The 8,545-nt window shown below is 34.2% G+C and overlaps 1 long non-coding RNA gene across 1 annotated transcript in view; it reads left to right on the top strand.

The window, feature by feature from the left end:
* The first annotated feature begins 8,366 nt into the window (after positions 1 to 8,366).
* Positions 8,367 to 8,545, top strand: part of LOC111086293 — a 1,119-nt gene continuing 940 nt past the window's right edge. The window contains exon 1 of the long non-coding RNA XR_002611022.1: positions 8,367 to 8,429. This is a non-coding gene — a long non-coding RNA (uncharacterized LOC111086293). The remainder of the gene's footprint in view (positions 8,430 to 8,545) is intronic.

Genomic DNA, 8,545 nt, shown 5'->3' with positions numbered 1-8,545 from the left:
GCATTACACAATACTAACAGTGTGTCACGTTATCTTCTTTTTTTTACATCATCTCCATGTTTCCTGATTTATTTATTTTTCAGTTGTAAAACGTTTTTGTTTGGTACTGTGTAAAAATTAGTCTTGATGGACGATCCCTTTATTGCCGAAGTTATAATTTAGGAATATTTTTGTGTCATTTTTACCTTCCATCTTTAGCCCAGTAAGATAGCAATATTTACTAGATATATTACTTTAACTTTTATTGATTGGATAATTTCCGGTGGTCCCTAAGTAATTAATGTATTGTTTGCATGCTCTTGACTACAATTAATATCGTTTTTATTTTTTATTGTTAAAAGCTCTTCGTATAGATTGAAGTTACTTAAAGGCCAGCTGTTTTCCTATCTTTCAGTCCAGGTAAAAACAAAAAAAAATTAAACAGACAGCCACTGTATTTTAAAGAATATAAAAACATCATAATGGTTTGCTGTAAAATGACTTTCGCATGACTAATTATTGTAGTCATTATCATACAACTTGAAATATTTTCGTGAGCAACTTATTAAAACAGTGCATGAAGTAACTTATTTACATTTTCTTTCTTCAATGCCCGACATGGCCAGGTAGGTGGTTACGGTACTCGACTCGCAATCTGAGGGTCGCGGGTTCGAATCCCCGTCACACCAAATATGTTCGCCCTTTCAGCCGTGGGGGCGTTATAATGTGACGGTCAATCTCACTATTCGTTGGTAAAAGAGTAGCCCAAGAGTTGGCGGTGATGACTAGTTGCCTTCCCTTTAGTCCTACACTGCTAAATTAGGGATGGTTAGCGCAGATAGCCCTCGTGTAGTTTTGCGCGAAATTCAAAAACAAACTATCTTCAATACCTGTGGTGGGCATTGCACAAATAGCCCGTTGTGCAGTTTTGCGCTTAACAACAATTTCTTACCACAAGTAGGCTTCTCACAGTCGTATTATCGCAAATCCTTTAATATTAAATTCCAATGCTTTATAACCCAATATTATATAACCTTTGAATATTCTTCACATTTCTTACCCCAGGTAGATTTCTCAGTCTCATTTTGTATTACCAAAAATGCTTTAATGTCGTTTTTCTTATTATTATTTGATCTATCTCAGTTATTAATTATAAACAATATTCATGTACTTTTCTAATTAAAATGATGTAATAACGTTTTTATCGCCACGTGTCACTTCTCTGCTGCAGATTTCCAGAGGTCTTCAAATGAAATTGGAAATGAAAACATAGTTTTAAATATACTTATTTCCATTTTTTTTTATTGATGTCACTGTGTTTTTTATTTCCTACTTAATGCTTCGTAAGGTAAGTTCGGACACTGCTTAATTTACTTTGTATTTTTCTTCCTTTCTGAAAGACTAACAAAACGTACGTGTTATAATATCTCTGAGATCTTGAAGCAAAGACTACAAATTCATCATTTATTTTCTTTGAGTTTCCTAACAAATTTGAAGTTAGTTTTATTTGAAAAAAAGGAAGAATTATATGTATAGGGGGTGGGGTGGAGAGGGGCTGTAGGAGTGAGCATCACTACAGACTTCAAAATATGAGGACAGAGGTGTCTTTCCACCATCACCCCACAGTTTCAGGGCCAAATCACAGAAACTATCCATTAACATACATAATTACATGCATGGAAAAAAGCGTTATATAGAGAACGACCTAGAAAACATCCCTCAACGGTATCCCTGTGTGGTACACTTTAGCACACACACCCCACCCAAGTTTTGATTCGTTCCTGGAAAACATATTAAATCTCTAACACTGATCCAGTTGAGGTGACGACATTGCTATAATTTGTAGCTCTCAGCCGACCACGATAAAAAAAAAGAAAGATTTGTCTCCTGTCGTGAAACGGAATGTTTCAATCTAAAAGTCAAGTAACTTGGCCAGGATGACGTTATAAGTTGATTGGTATTGCAGAATGTCATGAAGTTAGGGCCGTTGAGAACAGCTTTCCCTGGAGTGTTGTTTTATGATCGAAGTGGGTGTAATTACAAGAAGATATGAGCGGGTTGAAAACTGTAGCACTAAAGGCTCCATTTTTGTTGAAAAGTTAGTGTACAAGTAGACGGAAAGTAAGGAGGAACAACAGGGTTACAAAGAAACCCCTAATTTAAAGAGATTAGATCTTTTAAGAACAACTTATCCTAGGAGACTAAATTTAACCACAAACACACTTGGAATCATGGGAATTATTCAGGAAAGTTTGGATGTATTTCAAGGTATTTTAAAACCTGCCACAGACGGTGATCAATATATCAACCCTATACCCAAGGGAAGCTATTCTAAGCATTATCTGTGTTATTCGTAGTTATATCATACAGACACTGACACGTTTTATTCAAATCATCCGTCTTGTTTTGTGGACGAGAGAGACATAAAAGAAAGTAAAGCTTTGCCAGTTTGCGAGAGAAACGATTTAGGTATACATTGTAATACGATTTTGAAACACCAGGTGGTCTTAAGATATAATAATTAAAGAGTGAAGTTTCTTTTGAGTTATAATCACCCTCGTATTTCAAACGGACAGACTAAAAGAAAAGAAGAAATGGGACAAAAAGTAAAAGAAAAGAGACATGAGGAATCAACCGTACTTGACATGTTGTTTTAAAAAAGATGTATCACAAAAATATTAATCCTTCACGTTTTTTTTCCGCTTTGCGTTTTCGATATCTTTTTGTTCTCCTTGTAAACTGTGTTAAGTTTATAAAGAAAGAATATTTTTATACAACAATCTTAAGTTTAAACAATAAAATCCTTGTAAACTGTGTTGAGTTTGTAATAAAAACGTATTTTTGTATAATAGTCTTAAGTTTATGCACAACAGATTTAAGTTTATAACGGCAGAGACTGCTTGTCTATAAGAACCCCTTTATGTAAGAATAAGGGTTAAACTTTCGTGCCCAGTTAAAGGTTTCGTGACAAAGCCAGACAAAAGTAACGTTAGCGCGATCATTTTTATCTTACAAAATCTTATTCAGATTGGAAATAAAAACATCGATTTTTAAATCCATTGATCTATGGCTTTGCGTTCTTTCGTAGCTTATGTTTAAAAATTTCCCAAAATAGTGAGGAAATATTTAAGTTTGTCAGTTTAATAAACTTTGACAGACTCGTTCGTCGTATTTTCTAAATGTTTTATAATATATTTAACATTTATCCTTTAGCAAACATGTTTTATACCAGATTAAAAATAATTTGTTCAATAATTATTTTATAACCATATTTAACTATACTAAAATTATATTTTGAGTATTTACGGAGGGAAAAAATACTATAAGAAGATCCGATCACGATTTCTTCTGAAGCTGTATATTTGTTTATTCTAAAATAATTTGAGAGAATTTGTCTGTCTGTTCTCTAACTCCACCTGGACTTTTGTATTTGGACCTTTCAAACATAGTTTAATCAACTAGGAATGATTCGGGATGTGTCAAGAAGAAGTTTTGTTTCTGTCTTTCAGCTTCAGTGTTGGCTAAATATAGATCAGTTAGTGGGGGTGGCCACTAGACGTATTGATGGGATTTTTCCAGTTTCCTCATTCATTAAATAAGTTATTGTTACGTATCTGCTTGTTTGTTAATTTCCGGTAGAAATTCTTTCCGAGGAACTTCAGCAATACAAGTCCTTTCTTGATTAAACCAGTTTATTCTTTCTCGATACACAGTTTTAGTACATAGTAATTTCACAATCACTACGTTTCTCGTCACATTAAACTTAACTACTTTTATAATACACACTATAAATCAGAGCGATTCACAATCTCGATAACAAAACACACACTAGCTCGAAACAGAATAGTAAATTACCCGGAAATCTCTTCATTCTATATCATCCCGCAGGCTTTCTCTGCCAGGCTTATATACTAACAAAGAGGCTTCGACAAAGATCGAGGAGTTCCCTGATAATTCGAAACTCATTTACGCATGCGCTACCAGCGCCAACGCGCCAGCACCGTCACGTGACTTCCGCTGTCGTTTAAATACTTTCAATCATTACTGGTATATTTAGGAGAAAGACAGGAACACTATTTACATTAATAACTGGTAAAACATTAATTCTACAACTGCTATAAAATCAATAAATGCGCCATATAAATGATTTGTTAACTTCCATAAACCCCCTCGCCGTGAATTGAACAGGTACATCTGCTAGTATCAGAAACAGATTAAGGCGGGAACTATTAGGGCTGTAGTCCTAGGTCCGGGCTCAAAAATAGGCCTGTTATGAGGTTTAATTGTGTTTATTTTAACTTTAGTCTTTAGTTGCGATCATAATAGGCCCGGTAGAGAAATTTAGCTCCAGGCCCATCTGACCTTTAAATCGCCCTTGTATAATAAATCAATGGAGGCCGTGAAACTTTTTCTAAATAACCAATAAAAATTGTATTGAATTAACTAAATGATACAGTATGTCGAAAGAAGATGTTATTGTTATTACTACAGCACTGTTTTTCAATCACCATGCTAAGCTTATAGGTTGGGGAGCCTCAGTCTAAAGGAGTTTGGGAACCATTGTAATAAGTAATCCAGTAGCACTGTTTATTTCATTTAATTCAGGTTTAAGTATATTTATTAAAATAATTCCTATGATCCTTAACTTCAACTCTTACCAATAATACATTAATTAATTAAATATTAACAAATTTACTATATTGGGCAGTTTTTTAAAGAAATGCAAAATTAAAATTTTCTAAGTAATGTTTATTGTACTAACTTCAATATTCAATCATTATTTACAAATATATCTCTAGATGAAACAATAGGTTTAGTTGATAGCTTGGTTTGTAACCAGGACATAAAATCAACATATTTTCTAAAAAAAAAACGTTATCGGACTTAGCAACAAAACAATCATACTGTATGTTTAATCAAGAAATATATGAACAAATGGAGTTGTTATAGAATCTGGGTTACCACCAGTATCACATTTGTTGTTTAATCAAGAGATATGTTATCAGGTAGAAGTAGCTACTAGGGGTCTGCATTACCACCAGTGTCACATTTGTTGTTTAATCAAGAGATATGTGATCAGGTAGAAGTAGCTACTGAAGGTCTGGGTTACCACCAGTATTGGATTTTTTGTTTAATCAAGAGATATGTGATCAGGTAGAAGTAGCTACTGAAGGTCTGGGTTACCACCAGTATTGGATTTTTTGTTTAATCAAGAGATATGTGATCAGGTAGAAGTAGCTACTGAAGGTCTGGGTTACCACCAGTATTACATTTTTTGTTTTAATCAATAGATAAGCGATCAGGTAGAAGGAGTTGCCGGGGGTCTGGATTACCACTAGCACTGACTAATCTTTTCCTTACGTTACTATGAAAAACGTTGGATACATATTTGTTCTGAATAATTCAAGGTATGTAGATGACAGCTCATTAGTTTCAATAAGAAAGAACATTGAAATAGCAAACATAAGAACATGATGTTTACAGAAAAAAATCAAGAAGAATACAACCTATCATTTTAAATGCATTAATTGAAAAAAATAGGAATTTCAAATGTAAAAGTATGATTACATAATTTTACAGGATTAATCTTCAACTATGATAGCTTTATTCTGCTTGATTTAATTAGGATCTTAGTCTACATAAATTATATAGTAATTAGTACCTTTACTGGCTTGGTGGAAGAACTTAATCACATCAAAACGTTTTGGATTAAAAATTTGTTTCCACCTAAAATTCAATTAAGGGTTATTACGGATTACGTGAACAGTCAATAAATGTTTCCAAATATAAACAACTAAAGAAATGGGTGTTTATTTATTTACCATATCTAGGATCATAATCTTTTGAAATTAAAAACACAGCTTCAACTAATACTTAGAAGGGCATATCCACAAGTTCAGTAGATGGTTCTGGTTTTTATCTATCATTTGTAATATAAGGAGCCACTTCTTTTCTATGTAGTTTTTCGCTAGCTTGCCACATTGAAAAGATGCGCATGCACGCGAACAAGATAAGTAATAATACCCAGGTGCACACCCTCAGGACGCACTTAGTATGGATGCAAATTTTGAGGTTCCTATGTTCTTTCCTCTTGGGAGATATGGCGGTCACATTTCCTTTATATGTGGGTTTTCGCATTAAAAAAGCACACGCGCATGGTTAAGTAATAATACCCGGTAGCACACCCTCTGGGTTCACTTAATATGGGTGTAGAATTTCTAGGTTTTGCTCTTTGATCTATGACTGTCCCACCTACACAGACACGCACGCACGTCCGCCCGCACACACATACACGTACGTGTCTGTCTGTCTGTGATTTCTAATCGTAATATAAGGAGCCACTTCTTTTCTCTCTGGTTTTTTGCTAGCTTTTCTTATTGAAAAGGTGCATGCACGCACGCGCTTGGATAGGTAATAATACCCAGGTGCACACCTTCAGGGTCCACTTAGTATGGGTGCAAAATTTCAGATTTCTAGGTTCTTTCTCGATGACTTTGGCATTGTGTGTATTCTGAACCTATTTTAACATAAAATTCACCATTAACTAATGTTTGATACAATTATTGTGACAGAATAGATTCTGAATGACCAACTTAATCACCCCATCGTGATATTTAGAAAAACAATGTTCACTGATTTGGTAACCAAAACTAAAATGGCACTGATAAATTAAAAATTCATATTGAATGTTATTAATAAAAACTGTAGTCATTATTAGATAGCTAAGAAAGTGTTACTGATGCACCAAAAACGTAGTACCGATATTGTTAAAAGGAACAGTATAATCAGTGTTTTGGAAAAAAGAAACTGTCATTGTTACACAAAAAATCGATTCTGCCATTGTTGAGAGAAATAATATTCACTGACTTGGCAACTAAGAAGATATTGTTGGTACACCGAAAAGTTCCCACTGATGTTGTTGATTATTCTTGACTTGATAGTACCTCAGAGAATTTCATTCATATATCAAAACCTTGGTAACAATATTCACACTTCTTTTATATGTGGTTTATCGCTAGTTTGCCTTCTAAAAAGATACGCACGTGCGTGTCTGTAAGACTGTCTGTGATTTCTATTTGTAATATAAGGGATCTAGCTTGCCTCATTATGCACGCACGTGGTTAAGTATTAATATCAAGGTGCACACCCTCAAGGTCTACGTAGTACGGGTGCAAAATTTCAGGTTTCTAGGCTCCTTCTTCTTGGAGATATGGTGGTCACATATTTTTTTCTATGTGGTTTTTCTCTACCTTGCCTCATAAAAAAGATGCGCACGCACGTGGATAAGTAACAATACCCAGGTACAAACCCTCAGGGTCCACTTAGTATGTGTGCAAAATTTCAGGTTTTTACGTTCTTTCCTCTTGGAGTTATGGCAGTCACACACACACACACAGACAGACCCATAGACAAGTCCTTTATTATTATAGATTATTGCTAAGCCTAATGATAAATTACAGTTAAGAATCAAAAGTTATCTTCTAATAAATATATTTAATAAATTAAATAAGTATTAGTAATAAGCTACTTTTACTATTGTAGATGTCGCTCTTGTCATTTCGATTTGGAGATACACCTGTTTGCATTGCTGGAAAACGATATGTGTGCGTTCAGGTTAAAAATTAAAGAAAATTTCTCATTTTTTACTCAAGAATAAACAGAGAAACTAATTCATATCTATTTCTTTACCACCTATATTTTATTCTGATACAGGAAGTGATGAATCCGTCTACCATGTACATATTACATTGGGCAATAAATTCTACACAACTCTTTAATTGCAAATATTACGGGAATTAAAATTATCGAAATACTTTGATTCGTTTGAGGTGGCAGTTAAGTGACGTAAAAGAACTAACGCGTATGAAGACTATAACACAAAACTTTCTAAAGTACAAACACTGGAATAATTACACATTAATCATGTATCAGACAGTCTCGTTGGAAACACAACTTTCACGAAAATGAATAATGACCGAGTTTCAATACCCGATTCAAGCAGATCGGAGGGATAATTACACTGCATTATCCAGAATTTATCCAGAAACGGTGATACAATCAGTATTTGGTTTTACATTTTTGTAATTCAGTTGTTAACCTGCTACATACATATAATGTCAAGTTATGGGGCTAATCGACGGTCCTCAACACGGATTGGGCTAACTAAGAATAATGTGCAAAAGTGTTATTGTTATGTTTCATCATATTTTGCAGTCTAATTTATTCATCTAAATGATAACATATATTATCCTGAAATCTAGCAATATTCGAATGGTTGGAAGGTCAGGATTAAAGAGATCCGGTGAAATATATTTCATCACCAGTACTAGAAACCTGAAATCTAGCAATATTCGAATGGTTGGAAGGTCAGGATTAAAGAGATCCGGTGAAATATATTTCATCACCAGTACTAGAAACCTGAAATCTAGCAATATTCGAATGGTTGGAAGGTCAGGATTAAAGAGATCCGGTGCTGCTGTACCGTACATCCGCTTGGCCTACAGCAGAAACGTGACCGATATAGTTAAAGACAGTATATCAGTGTTTAGGAAAAAGAACTGTACAT

Source organism: Limulus polyphemus, unplaced genomic scaffold (genome assembly GCF_000517525.1).
Source record: "Limulus polyphemus unplaced genomic scaffold, Limulus_polyphemus-2.1.2 Scaffold997, whole genome shotgun sequence".
In the NCBI taxonomy this organism is placed as follows: domain Eukaryota; kingdom Metazoa; phylum Arthropoda; class Merostomata; order Xiphosura; family Limulidae; genus Limulus; species Limulus polyphemus.
This window is presented reverse-complemented; position numbering and strand designations above follow the sequence as displayed.